At 36.3% G+C, this 15054-nt stretch overlaps 1 protein-coding gene across 2 annotated transcripts in view; it reads right to left on the bottom strand.

Annotated features, from left to right (window-relative positions):
* The window catches only part of SBF2 (SET binding factor 2), a 499779-nt gene that overhangs the window by 445453 nt on the left and 39272 nt on the right, over positions 1–15054 (bottom strand). The window lies entirely within an intron of this gene.

Below are 15054 nucleotides of genomic sequence, written 5' to 3'. Positions count from 1 at the left end.
ACAATTAAGATATACTCTCATAGCAAGTTTAATGATTATAATAGTTTTGTTGTCAGGGCACCTGGGTGGCTCAATCGGTTAAGCGTCCGACTTCGGCTAAGGTCATGATCTCTCAGTTCGGGAGTTTGAGCCCTGAATCAGGCTGTAAGCTGTTAGAGCCTGAAGCCTGCTTCAGATTCTGTCTCCCTTTCTCTGCCCCTCTCCCACTCACATTCTGTCTCTCTCTCAAAAATAAATAAGCATTAAAAAAATAGTTTTGTTGTCTATAATCATTATTACACTGTACATAGATCTTCAGGACCTAACTACTAGTTACAGGTATTTACCCTTAAACAACACTCTCTCATTTCCCCTGGTCCCTGTTAACCATAATTTCACTGTTTTTTAAGTTCAGGTTTTTTTGGATTCTACATATAGAGTATACAGTAGCTGTCTTTCTCTGACTTATTTCACTTAACATAATGTCCTCAAGGTCTACCCATGTTGTTGCAAATAGCAGGATTCCCTTTTTCCTCATGGCTGAATAATATTCGTGTGTGTGTGTGTGTGTGTGTGTGTGCGCGTGCACGCCACATCTCCTCTATCCATTCATATGTTGACAGACACGTTATTTCCGTATCTTGGCTAATGTGAATATTCCTGAAATAAACATGGGAATGCACATATCTCTTCAATAACCTTTTTTCATTTCTTTTGGATATACAACCCAAAGTGGAATTGCTGTATCATATGACAGTTCTATTTTTTACCTTTTTAAAGAACCTCCATACTATTATCCATACTGGCTGAACAGGTTTATAATCCCAACAACAACATACAAAGGTTTCCTTTCCTCCACATCTTTGCCAATACTTGTCATTACCTACCTTCTTGATACCCATTTTTACCATGGTGACATGACTCCTTATTATGGTTTTGATCTTCATTTCCCTGGTAATTTGTTGGGCCTCTTTTCACGTTCCTGTTGGCCATGTGAATAGTTTTCTTTGGAAAAATTCCTAATCTAGTCTTCCCCAATTTCCATTTGTTATTATTAAAGTATAATTAACATAAAATGTAATATTCATTTCTGGTGTAAAACATATTGGTCCAACAATTCTATACATTACTCAATACTCAAGTAAGTATAGTCACCATCTATCATCATACAAAGCTATTACAATATTATTGATTATATCCCCAAAATTGTACTTTTCATCTTCGCAACTTATTTTATAACTAAAAGTTTGTACCTATTAATCCCCTTTATCTATTTCATCCATCCACCCACCCACCTCACCTCTGGTAGCCATCAGTTTGTTCTTAGCATTTACGAATCTGCTTTTTGGTTTTTTCATTGGTTGTTTTGTTTTCTGGATTCCACCAGAAGTGAAATCATACGGTGTTTGTCTTTCTTAGTCTGACTTAATCACTTAGCATAATACCCTCTAGGTCCATCCACACTGTCACAAATGGCAAGATCTTATTCTTTTTATGGGTGAGTAATATTCCACCTACTACACTCCACACAAACACCACATCTTTAACCATTCATCAATGCAAACTTGGGTTGCTTCTGCATCTTGGCTATTGTAAATAACACTGCAATAAATATTCATTTACATTCTTGAATTAGGGTTTTTGTATACTTTGGGCAAATATCTAGTCATAGAACTATGGGATCATATGATATTTTTTAAAGTTTTGTAACATTTACTTATTTTTGAGAGAGAGAGAGAGTGTGTGAGAAGGGGAGAGACCGAGAGAGGGAGACACAGAATCCAAAGCAGGCTCCAGCCTCTGAGCTGTCAGCACAGAATCCACTGCAGGGCTCGAACTCACCCACCATGAGATCATGACCTGAGCTGCAGTCAGATGTTTAACCCTACTGAGCCACCCAGGCACCATCATATGGTTTTTTAAATTTACATCCAAACTAGTTAATATATAGTGCAATGATGATTTCAGGAGTAAAATCCAGTGATTCATTCTACACATAACACCTAGCACTCATCCCAACAAATATCTTCCTTAATGCCCCTTACCCATTTAGCCCATCCCCCCACCCACAATCCCTCCAGCAATCCTCAGTTTGTTCTCTGTATTTAAGAGTCTCTTCTGTTTTGTCCCCCTCCCTGTTTTTATATTACTTTTGCTTCCCTTCCCTTATGTTCATCTGCTTTGTATCTTAAATTCCCATTATGAGTGAATTCATACAGTATTTGTCTTTAATTTCACTTATCATAATACACTCTAGTTCCATCCACATTGTTATAAATGTTATGATTTTATTCTTTTTGATTGCCAATACTCCACTGTATGTATGTGTGTGTGTGTGTGTGTGTATATATATATACATGTATACACACACACACACACACACACACACCACATTTTCTTCATCCATTCATCCATCGATGGACATTTGGGCTCTTTCCATATTTTGGCTATTGTCGATAGTGCTACTATAAACATCGGGTGCATGTGCCCCTTCAACACAGCAGTCCTATGTCTTTGGATAAATATCTAGTAGTGCAATTGTTGGGTTGTAGGGTAGTTCTATTTTTAATCTTTTGAGGGACCTCCAAACTATTTTCCAGAGTGGCTATACCAGTTTGCATTCCCACCAACAGTGCAAGAGGGTTCCTCTTTCTCTGCATCCTTGTCAACATCTGTCACTGCCTGAGTTAATTTTAGCCATTCTGACTGCTGTGAGGTGCCATCTCATTGTGGTTTTGATTTGTATTTCCCTGATGATGAGTGATGTTGAGCATTTTCCTCATGTGTCTGTTAGCCATCTGGATGTCTTCTTTAGAAAACTGCCTATTCATGTCTTTTACCCATTTCTTCACTGGATTATTACCTTCTCTCATTCCACAGGTTGCCTTTTAGCTTTGCTGATTGTTTCCTTCACTGTGCAGAAACTTTTTATCTTGATGAGGTCCCAATAGTCCATTTTTACCTTTGTTTTCCTTGACTCCAGAGACATGTCAAGTAAGAAGTTGCTGTGGCTGAGGTCAAAGAGGTTGTTGCCTGTTTTCTCTAGGATTTTGATGGCTGTCTTATGTTTTAGTCCTTTATCTATTTTGAATTTATTTTTGTTCTGCATGTCACTATCCAGTTTTCCCAACACCATTTGTTGAAGAGACTGTCTTTATTCCAGTGAATATTCTTCCCTGCTTTGTCAAAGATTAGTTGGCCATATATTAGTGGGTCCATTTCTGAGTTCTCTATTCTGTTCCACTGATCTAAGTGTCTGTTTTTGTGCCAGTACCATCTGTTTTGATGATTACAGCTTTGTAACACATCTTGAAATCTGGAATCATGATGCTTCCAGCTTTGGTTTTCTTTTTCAGGACTGCTTTGGCTATTTGAGGTTTATTCTGGTTCCATACAAATTTCAAGATAGTTTGTTCTACCTCTGTGAAGAATGCTGTTGTTACTTTGATAGGGATTGCATTGAATATGTAGATTGCTTTGGGTAGTATCAACATTTTAACAATATTTGTTCTTCCAATCCAGGAGCATGGAATATATTTCGTGTGTGTGTGTGTCTTCTTCAATTTCTTTCACAAGCTTTCTATAGTTTTCAGTGTATAGATTTTTCACCTCTTTGATTAGGTTTATTCCTAGACATTTTATGGGTTTTGGTGCAATTGTAAATGGGATCAATTCCTTGATTTCTTTTTCTGCTGCATTACTGGTGTATGGAAATGCAACCAATTTCTGTGCATTGATTTTATTTCCAGGGACTTTGCTGAATTCATGTATCAGTTCTAGCGGTTTTTTGGTGGAACTTTTGGGTTTTCCATATAGAATATCATGTCATCTGTGAAGAGTGAAAGTTTGACTTCCTCCTGGCCAATTTGGATGCCTTTTATTTCTTTGTGTTGTCTGACTGCTGAGGCTAGGACTTCCAGTGCTATGTTGAATTAACAGTGGTGAGAGTGAATATCCCTGTTGTGTGGTATTTCTATTTTTAATTTTTGAAAGACCTTCATACTTTTTCTCAAATGTTAGCTCCCACCAAGAGTGCACAAGAATTCCTTTTCTCCACATCTTCACCAATACCTGTTATTTCTTGTCCTTTTGATACCAGCCATTCTGACTGGTATGAGGTGATATTTCATTGTGGTTTTGATTTGCATTTCCCTGATTAGTGATATTGAGCATCTTTTCATGTGTCTGTTGGTCATCTGTATGTCTTCTTTAGAAAAATGTCTATTGAGGTCCTCTGCCCATGTTTTAATCAGATTTTTTGGGTTTTTGATGGTGAGTTGTATAAATTCTTTATGTATTTTTTGATATTGTACTTTATTAGATATATAACTTGCAAATATCTCCTCCAATTCACTACCTTGCCTTTTTGGTCTTTTGATAGTTTCCTTTGCTATATAAAAGCTTTTTATTTTGGTGTAGTCCAATAGCTTACTGTCAGTTTTCTTTCCCTTGCCTGAGGAGACAAATCCATAAATATGTTGTTAAGGCCAATGTCCCAAAGGAATACTGCTTATGTTTTCTTTTGGGAGTTTTATGATTTCAGGTCTCACATTTAGGTCTTTAATCCACTTTGAGTTTATTTTTATGTAAGGTATAAGAAAGTGGTCCAGTTTGATTCTTTTGCATGTAGCTGTCCAGTTTTCCCAATACCATTTATTGAAGAGACTATCTTTTCTGCATTGTATAGTCTTACCCCATTTGTCACAAATTAATTTACCATATAGGTATGGATTTACTTCTGAGCTTTCTATCCTGTTCCACTGAGCTATGTTTCTATTTTTGAGCCAGTACCATGCAGTTTTAATTACTACAGCTTTGTAGTATAACTTGAGATCAGGGATGATACATCCAGTTTTATTCTTCTTTCTCAAGACTGCTCTGGATATTTGACGTCTTTTATAGTTCATGCAAATTTTAATATTATTTGTTCTCATTCTGTCAAAAATGTTGTTGGTATTTTGACAGGAATTGCACTGAATCTGTAGATTGCTTTGGGTAGTATAAACATTTTAGGGATTTTAATTATCTGAATCCAAGAGGATCTTTCCATTAGTTTGTGTTATCTTCAATTTTGTTCATCAATGTCTTATAGTTTTCAGAGTATAGTTCTTTCACCTCCTTAATTAAGTCTATTCCTATATATTTTATTATTTGTGGTGCAATTGTAAATGGGATTTTTTTCTTAATATCTCTTTCATTATGTCATCATTAGTATATAGAAATACAACAAATATCTTGTGTTAATCTTGTATCTACAAATTTACTTTTAATTCATTTATCAGTTCTAATAGTTTTTTCATGAAGCCCTTAGGGTTTTCTACATGAGTATCCTGTGAACAGCAAATAATGAGTTTTACTTCTTCCTTGTCAATCTGGATGCGTTTTCTTTCTTTTTCTTGTCTAATTGCTGCAGCCACACCTTCCAGTACACTAAGCTGAATAAAAGTGGTGAGAGAGATCATCCTTGTCTTATTCCTGGTCTTAGACTAGAAGCTTTCAGTTTTTCACCCTTGAGGTATGTTCCCTCTAAAACCCACTTTGTTGTAAGTTTTTGTCATGAACAAATATGTATTTTGTCAAATGCTTTTCCTGCATCTATTGAGATAATCATAGTTTTTACCCTTCCTCTTGTTAACGTGGAAGTATTAGACTAATTAATTTGTAATGCTGAACCACCTCTTGTACCTCTTTTATAAATCCACTTGATCACAGTGAATGAATTTTTAAATATATCCATGAATTTAATTAATATTTTTTGAGAATTTCTGCATCTATGTTCATCAGAAATACTGACCTATAGTTTCCTTTTTTTGTAGTGTCTTTGACTGGTTTTGGTATCAGGGAAATGCTGGCATCACAGAATGAATTGGGAAGTTTTCCTTCCTCTTCTATTTTTTGGAACATGTTGAGGAGAAGAGGCATTAAGTCATCTTTAAATGTTTGGTAAAGTTTGCCTGTAAACCAATCTGATCCTGGTCTTTCCTTTGTTGGAAGTTCTTCTATTACTAATTCAATTTTAGTACTAGTAATCAATCTGTTGAGATTTTCTATTTCTTCCAGATTCAGTTTTATAAGATTGTATGCTACAAATTTATCCATTTATTCTAGGTTGTCCAATTTGTTGGCACATAATTTTTCATAATATTTTCTTATAATTCTTTGTATTTCTGTGGTGCCAGTTGTTATGTCTCCACTTTCATTTCTCATATTATTTATCTTTTTTCTTCATGAGTCTGACCAAAGGTTTACCAACTTGTCTCAAAGACAAGCTTGGTTTCATTGAGCTTTTCTATTGTTTTTTAGTCTCATTTCCACTCTAATCTTTATTACTTCCTTCACCCTACTAGTTTTGAGCTCTGTTTGTTCTTTTTTTCTAGCACCTTTATGTTGTTTAATTGAGGTTTTTTTTCCTTGAGGCAGGCCTGTATCACTATAAACTTATATTTTAGAACTGCTTTTGCTGGATCCCAAAGATTTTGGACCATTTGTTTCCATTTTCATTTCTCTCCATGCATTTTTTTTCCTCTTTGACTTCTTTGATGACCATCCATTGCTTAGTAGCAAATCATTTGACTTACTTATGTTTGTGTGTTTATGATTTTTTCCTTATAACTGATTTTTAATTTCATATTACTGAGGTCAAAAAGATTCCTGACATGATTTCAATCTTATTTATTTATTGAGATTTGTTTTGTAGCCTAACACATGATCTATCCTGAAGAATGCTGCAGATGCACTTGAAAAGACTATGTATTCTGCTGTCTGGGGGTAGAATGTTCTGTATGTGTATACACACATACACACGCACATATAGTCTGTTGGTCAAATGTGTCATTCAAAGCCACTATTTTCATTAATTCTCTGTCTGGATGATCTACCCATTGATATAAGTGGGGTGTTAAGCTCCCTTTCCATCATTGTATTACTGTCAATTTCTTCCCTTGTGCCTATTTAATATTGCTTTATGAATTCAGCTGCTCCTACATTGAGTGTATAGATATTTACAATTACTATACCCTCTTGTTTGATCTATTCATCATTATATAGTATCTTTGTCTCTTGCTACAGTCTTTGTTTTAAAGTCTATTTTGTCTGATCACCCATCATCAGGGAAATATAAATCAAAACCACAATGAGATATCACCTCATACTTGTCAGAATGGCTAAAATTAACAACTCAAGAAGCAACAGATGTTGGTGAGGATATGGAGAAAGAGGAATACTTTGGCACTATTGGTGGAATGAAAACTGGTACAGCCTCTCTGGAAAACAATATGAAGTTTCCTCAAAAAATTAAAAACAGAGGGGCACCTGGGTGGCTTAGTCGGTTAAGCGTCCAACTTTCGCTTAGGTCATGATCTCGCAGTTCGTGGGTTCGAGCCCCGCGTCGGGCTCTGTGCTGACTGCCAGCTCAGAGCCTGGAGCCTGTTTCAGCCTGTGACTCCCTCTCTCTCTGACCCTCCCCTGCTCACGCTGTCTCTCTCTCTCTCCTAAAAATAAATAAAACATTAAAAAAAAAATTTAAAAAAAATTAAAAACAGAATTACCCTATGACCCAGCAACTGCACTTCTGGGTATTTATCCAAAGGATACAAAAATGCTGACTAGAAGGAGAATATGCACCCCAATGTTTATAGCAGCACTTTGGTAAGAGCCAAAGTATGGAAAGAGCCCAAATGTCCATTGACTGATGAATGGATAAAGAAGGGGTGTGTGTGTGTGTGCACGCACACACACAATGTAATATTACTTAGCAATCAAAAAATGAAATCTTGCCATTTGCAACAATGTAGATGAAACCAGAGTGTATTATGCTAAATGAAGTAAGTCAGTGACAGAAACACAAATACATGGTCTCATATGTGGAATTTAAGAAACAAAAACAGATGAGCATAGAGGGAGGTAAGAAAAAATAAGATAAAAACAGTGAGAGGGGCAAACCATAAACAACTCTTAAATACAGAACAAACAGAAGGCTGCTGGTGGGGAGTGGGGCAGGGGCTAAATGAGTGACAAGAATTAAGGACAGCACTTGTTGGGAAGAGCACTTGGTGTCTTATGTAAGTGATAAACCACTAAATTCTACTCCTGAAACCATTACTACACTATACGTTAACAAACTTGGATTTAAATTAAAACTAAGTAAGTAAGGGGGCACCTGGGTGGTTCAGTGGGTTGAGCACCTGACAGTTCATGAGTTCAAACCCTGCATCAGGCTCTCTGCTGTCAGAATGGAGTCAGCTTCGGAACTTCTCTCTCTCTCTCTCTCTCTCTCTCTCTCTCTCTCTCTGCACCTCCCCCACTCAAGCTCCCCCCTCTCAAAAATAAACATTTAAAAGGAAGGAAGGAAGGAAGGAAGTCTATTTTGTCTGATATAAGCATTGCTACCCTGGCTTTTTTTTTTCCCACTTTCATCTCCATGGTATGTTTTTCCATCCCTTTACTTTCATTCTGTATGTGTCTTTCAATCTGAAATTAGTCTCTTGTAGGCAGCATATAGATGGGTCTTGTTTCTTTATCCATTTGGTCACCCTAAGTCTTTTGATTGTAACATCAATCCATTTACATTTAAAGTAATTATTTATAGGTATGTACTTACTACCATTTTATTAATTATTCTTTGTTTTTGTAGTTCTGTATTCCTTTCTTCTTCTCTTGCTCTCTTACCTCATGGTTTGATGGCTTTCTTTAGTGCTATGCTTGGATACCATTCTCTTTATTATTTTTTTTAATTAAACTCTCCTCAAAGTGGGGCTTGAACTTGTGACTCCAAACTCACAATCCTGAGATCAAGAGTTGCAAGCCCCACTAACTAAGCCAGCTAAGTGCCCTTCCATTCTCTTTATTTTTTGTGTATCTATTACAAGTTTTTGATTTTGGTTACCACTTGGTTGGTATATAACATCTTATGTGCACAGCAGTCTCTATTGACTGTCGCTTACACTTGAACACATTCTAAAAGCACTAAATTATTACTCTCTCCTCCATGTTTTATGTAGATGACATCATATTTTATATCTTTTTATTTTGTGTATCCCTTGTGTAACTTTTGTGGACATAATTGGTTTTATTACTTTTGTGTTTTAACCACCATACTGGCTTGATTAAGTGACTTAATTTGCTACCTTTAATATGTATGCTTTTACCTATGAAATTTTTTCCTTTTGTAATTTTCTTACTTCTCATTATGGCTATTTCTTTATACTTAAAGAAATCCCTTTAACATTTCATGAAAGGCTGATTTAGTGGTGATTAGCTTCTTTAACTTTTGTTTGGGAAACTCCTTATCTCTCCTTCTGTTCTGAACGATAATCAGAACAGAACACTTGCTGGGCAGAGTGTTCTTGGTTATAGGTTTTTTCCCCTTTCAGTACTTTGAATATATCATGCCACTCCCTTCTGGCCTGAAAAGTTGCTGCTGAAAAATCAACTGGTAGATTTATGCAGCTTCTCTTGTATCATCTTATAATCACCTCAGTACTTAAAACTGGATTAAGGTGATATAGAATCACTAGTGTCCCTGGTCACCTGCTAGAAGCAACCATAAATCTTTACACTTACACCTTATCTCTATAACTTATCTATTTATAACATCCAATATCAATCAAATATGAGTAGGCATAAAAGGAAAGATTTAATTGTTTTTTTAATGTTTATTTTTATTTCTGAGAGACAGACAGAGTGTGAGCAGGAGAGGGGCAAAGAGACAAGGAGACACAGAATCCAAAGCAGACTCCAGGCACTGAGCCGTCAGCACAGAGCCCGATGTGGGACTTGAACTCAAAAACCGTGAGATCATGACCTAAGCCAAAGACAGACGCTTAAGAGGCTGAGCCACCCAGGCACCCCAGAAAGATCGTTTTTTAAAGCAACAATAGATTCCCCAACAGGGATTCAGAAAATACAGTGATCAGAAATACTCTACAAAATACCCATGGCTTATGTCCATGCACAGACTTCTACAAGAATGTTCCTAGTAGCTTTATTTATAATAGCCAAAAACTGGAAACAACCGAAATGTCCTTCAATAGAAAAATGGATCAACAAACTTAGATATATCCATATAACAGAATACTAGTCAGCAATAAAAAGAAACTATTTAATATACACAGCCACATGGATGAATCTCAAAATAATTATTCGAAGTGAAAGAAGTTATCCCAAAAAGTACATGCTGCACATTTATAAAAATTTCCAAAAATACAACTAATTTGCAGTGACAGAAAGCAGATCAGTGGTTACTTAGGGAGACAGGGAGTAGCAGAGGTGAAAGCAAAAGGAGGCAAGAATTATAAAGACACATGAAGAAACTTAGAGCAGTAATGATTATGATTATGTTGACTGTGGTGATGATTATAAACATATCAAAACTCATCACACTGTACATTTTTTAATTTTTTATAGTTTATGATTTTGAGACAGAAAGAGACAGACCACGAGTGGGGGAGGGGTAGAGAGAGAGGCAGACACAGAATCTGAAACTGGATCCAGGCTCTGAGCTGTCAGCACAGAGCCCAACACGGGGCTCGAACTCACAGACCTCGAGATCATGACTTGTGCCGAAGTTGGACGCTCAGCCAACTGAGCCACCCAGGCGCCCCACACTGCACATTTTAAAGATGTGCAGTTTATTTTACATCAATTGTATCTCTATAAACCTGAACAAAAATCATGCTAAATACGTTCAAGGAAACAAAACGCCTAAGTGACAAAATCATCAAAGAACCTGAATTATTTTTTATAAAAGAACCAATAAATAACCTAATATTGGAGCATACAATTAATCAAAATTAAGAATTCTGTGAGTGGGATTAATAGCAGCTCAGAATATAGGTCAAAAGAAAATATGCCAAGTAAAACACAAAGAGACAAAAGGATAAAATACAACAAAAACAAAAGGAAGGGTGCAAGAGACAGAGGACGGTATAGCAGGAAAGTAAAAAAGTCCAAAAGGAGAAAGAAAACGGTACATGCAAAGTGATAATGGCTTAAAATTCTTAAAAATTGATGTTAATCATCATGATAGAGATACAAGAAGCCCTATGATCAAGCAAATAAGTACAAAGAAAATCATACTATGCCCAAAGACAAAGACAAAAACAAAGGGAAAAAATGCTTAAAGGAGCCAGAGGAAGGAAATCAGATTACCTTCATGGAAAAAAAAAAAAATTAGACTCTGCTACCTTCATTAAAAATAATAGAAACAATGGGGCGCCTGGGTGGCTTAGTCGGTTAAGCGTCCGACTTTCACTTAGGTCATGATCTCGCAGTTCGTGGGTTCGAGCCCCGCGTCGGGCTCTGTGCTGACTGCCGGCTCAGAGCCTGGAGCCTGTTTCAATCTGTGACTCCCTCTTTCTCTGACCCTCCCCTGCTCACGCTGTCTCTCTCTCTCTTAGAAATAAAACATTAAAAAAAATAATAATTTAAAAAAAAATAATAATAATAATAGAAACAAAACACAACAGAAACACATATTAAAACTGCTGAATGAAAAGAACTAATAGAATAGAAATCTATTCCCTGCAAAAATATCTTTTAGGCATAATGTGAAATAAACACACTTTCAAAAAAGAATAGAGCATTCTTAGAATTCCCACAAAGAAAAGTCTGTATAATTATTTTGAGACCTTTTTATGTGGCTGTGCATATCAACAGTTTCTTCCTTTTAGGGGTTCCTGGGTGGCTCAGTCAGTTAAGCATCCAACTTCGGCTCAGGTCATGATCTCATGGTTCTTGGGTTCAAGCCCCACATTGGGCTCTGTGCTGACAGTGCAGAGCCTGTTTGGGATTTTCTCTCTCTCTCAAATAAAGTTTTAACAAAATTAATAAACATAAAAAATAGTTTGTTCCTCTTTATTGCTGAGTAGTATTCGACTATATATATAGATATACCTCAATTTGTTTATAAATTCATCTGATGAAAGACATTTGGTTTGTTCCTACTTTGGGACTATTACAAGTAAAGTTTGCTTCAGGCAGAAGAAAACTTATACCGGAAGAAGTCTATGGAGAAGCAAGAAGGAAAATTAAAAAAGGAGTGACATAAAGAATAAACTGTAAGTAAACCTAAATGAATACTGACTGTTTTGTAGGCTTAAATCTTTTAAAACTTTTGGGGCGCCTGGGTGGCTTAGTCGGTTAAGCGTCCGACTTTCGCTTAGGTCATGATCTCGCAGTTCGTGGGTTCGAGCCCCGTGTCGGGCTCTGTGCTGACTGCCAGCTCAGAGCCTGGAGCCTCTTTCGGTCTGTGACTCCCTCTCTCTCTGACCCTCCCCTGCTCACGCTGTCTCTCTCTCTCCTAGAAATAAATAAAAAATATTTTTAAAAAAAATCTTTTAAAACTTTTTTTAAACTTAATTTTATTTTAGAGTAGGGGAAGAGCAGGGAAGAGGGGTAGAGGGAAACAAAGAAAGAATCTAAAGCAGTCCCCAAGCTCAGAGTGGAGCCCAATGCGGGGCTCAATCCCACAACCCTGGGACCATGACCTGAGGCCAAATCAAGAGTCAATGATCAACTGACTGAGACACTCAGGCACCCCTAGAGGGTTTAAATTTTAAACAAAACTAAACTACAGTAGCCACAAAGAAGTCAGGAGCGATAAATGATGTTAAAGTATTCCAAGATCTTTGCACCAGCAGGAAGAAGATAAAAGTATCTGTATTAGTAATCTTTTATAATTCAGAGAACATTCAGTAGTAATCATAAAGAAATGTTTAACATTTCATTCTTAAATTCAACAAATACTTATTGACTGCCTACTATGCGCCAGGCACAAAACTATGTGTAGTATGTATATACAGTGGTAAACAGAATAAACTACAAACAACTCAAAGTCTATCAATAGTAGAATGCATAAACGCATTATGGTTTGTTCATAAAATGGAAAACTACACAACAGAAACAAACCACAACTGCATACAACCTAGATGAACCTCAAAATATAATGTTGAGTGACAGAAGATACCAAAGAATATTATATTATTTCATTCATATGAAGTACAAACATATGCAAGAGGAATCTATGGAATTAAAAAAGGAGAGGAGGAAGGGTTAATGACTGGAATAGACTGGGATACTAATAATGGTCTATTTCTTAAATTAAGTGGTGGTTACATGAGTCTGTTCACTTTAAAGATTATTTACTGAGCTGTATAGTTTGCATACTCTTGTGCATGTGTGTTGTAATTCAATTAAAGTTTTTTAAAAGATAGTGCAGTCTACATTTACTGACATGGAAAACTTTAGAACATAATTCTGAGGAAATTAACTTCTGAGAAAAAGAAGAAACTACTGAATAGCAGTATCATCTCTCTTTTATAATAAATATCCTGGGGGTGCCTGGGTGGCTCAGTCGGTTGCGCAGCCGACTTCGGCTCAGGTCATGATTTCACAGTTCGTGGGTTTGAGTCCTGCGTTGGGCTCTGTGCTGACAGCTCAGAGTCTGGAGCCTGTTTCAGATTCTGTATCTCCCTCTCTCTCTGACCCTCCCCTGATCACGCTGTCTCCCTCTCTCTCTCAGAAATAAATAAAATGTTAAAAAAAAATTTTTAAAGACATCCTGCATATATATACATTATGCTCAAAAGAATTCTGGAAGTGTACACAAGAAAACATTAGTGATAGTTATATCTGAGTGGCATAAATATGGGTGATGTGTTTCTCCCCATACAGGTCTGTCTTTTAAATTTACAATAAACATGGAACTCTTACATAATAAATATATTTGATAAGTAATTATAAAAGAACAATAGCCCTTTATCCTCTTTATTCTAAAAATAATTCTCCTTCAGGGTACATGGGTGGCTCAGTCAGTTAAACGTCTGACTCTTGATTTCAGCTCAGGTCATCATCTCGTGGCTTGTAAGTTCAAGCCCTGCTTCGGGCTCTGTGCTGACAGTGCAGAACCTGCTTAAGATTCTCTCTCTCTTCTTCTCTCTGCCCCTCTCTGCTCTTGCTCACAAAATAAATAAATTTTAAAAATTACAAATAAATAAAATAAAAATAATTCTCCTTCAAACCATTGATTGCCAGAGGAAAGGCAGGTGGGATTATGGGAAAAATGAGTGAAAAGGAGAAGCAGGTAGAGGCTTCCAGTTATGGAATTAACAGGTCATGAAAATAAAAGGTACAGTTTAAGGAATACACTCATTTGTATTGTAATAGCACCGTATGGTGACAGATGGTAGCTACACTTGTGGTGAGCACAGCATGACTATAAACTTGTTGAGTTACTATACTGTACTTCTGAAACTAATATAACATTGTATGTCAACTATATTCAAATAAAAATAAAAACAGAGATAATTCTCCTGTAAATAAAAGATCAAAGCCAAATGGGAACAGAAACGCTCTGTTTTCTCTCTGACAATTTACTAATATAACACTACAGTCCAAACAGCAGGACTATTCTTTCTTTCTTTGTTGTTATTGCTATTAAAACAATTTTAAAAGCTTTTTATGGACTTAAGCATTTGTCACAAGCTTCATTCCAAGCTTTGGCCTTCTCCACACTATTTTTACACTCTAGTGTCTCTTATACTCATCTCTATTTATATGGCTGTTCTTCCCTTTTCTATGTCCTTTTAATATCTTCATTCATCAGCACTCTCATCTTGGGGCACCTGGATGACTCAGTTGGTAGCCTGCTACTCTTGATCTCAGGGTCGCGAGTCTGAGCCCCACATTGGACATGGAGCCTACTTTGAAAAAGAAAAATTAAAAAAAAAGATGCAATCTCTCTTATTTTACCTTCTTTTCTTCTCATGGGGCAATGCCCCATGATTTTTTAAAGAATATCCTTTTCTTCAAAGAGCCAGAAACTAGATTAAAATTTCACCAATTCCACCATATCCAAACATCACATTCAGATGTCTCCCAGCTCTCCCTGTCACTAAAAGATATAACTCTTTTATAGCTAATTATAATACACTGCAAACCCTTACAATGCAGTTACTCAATATTCAACACTTCATGTGCTTCATTTTGGTGTTTTCCTAACACTGCTTTGACCAAACTTTTAAACAGTAAAATAAAATGCACAAATATTTACCATAACAATTTATTATTATTTAATTT

This window comes from Crocuta crocuta, unplaced genomic scaffold (assembly GCF_008692635.1).
Source record: "Crocuta crocuta isolate KB4526 unplaced genomic scaffold, BGI_CrCroc_1.0 scaffold255, whole genome shotgun sequence".
NCBI lineage: Eukaryota > Metazoa > Chordata > Mammalia > Carnivora > Hyaenidae > Crocuta > Crocuta crocuta.
This window is presented reverse-complemented; position numbering and strand designations above follow the sequence as displayed.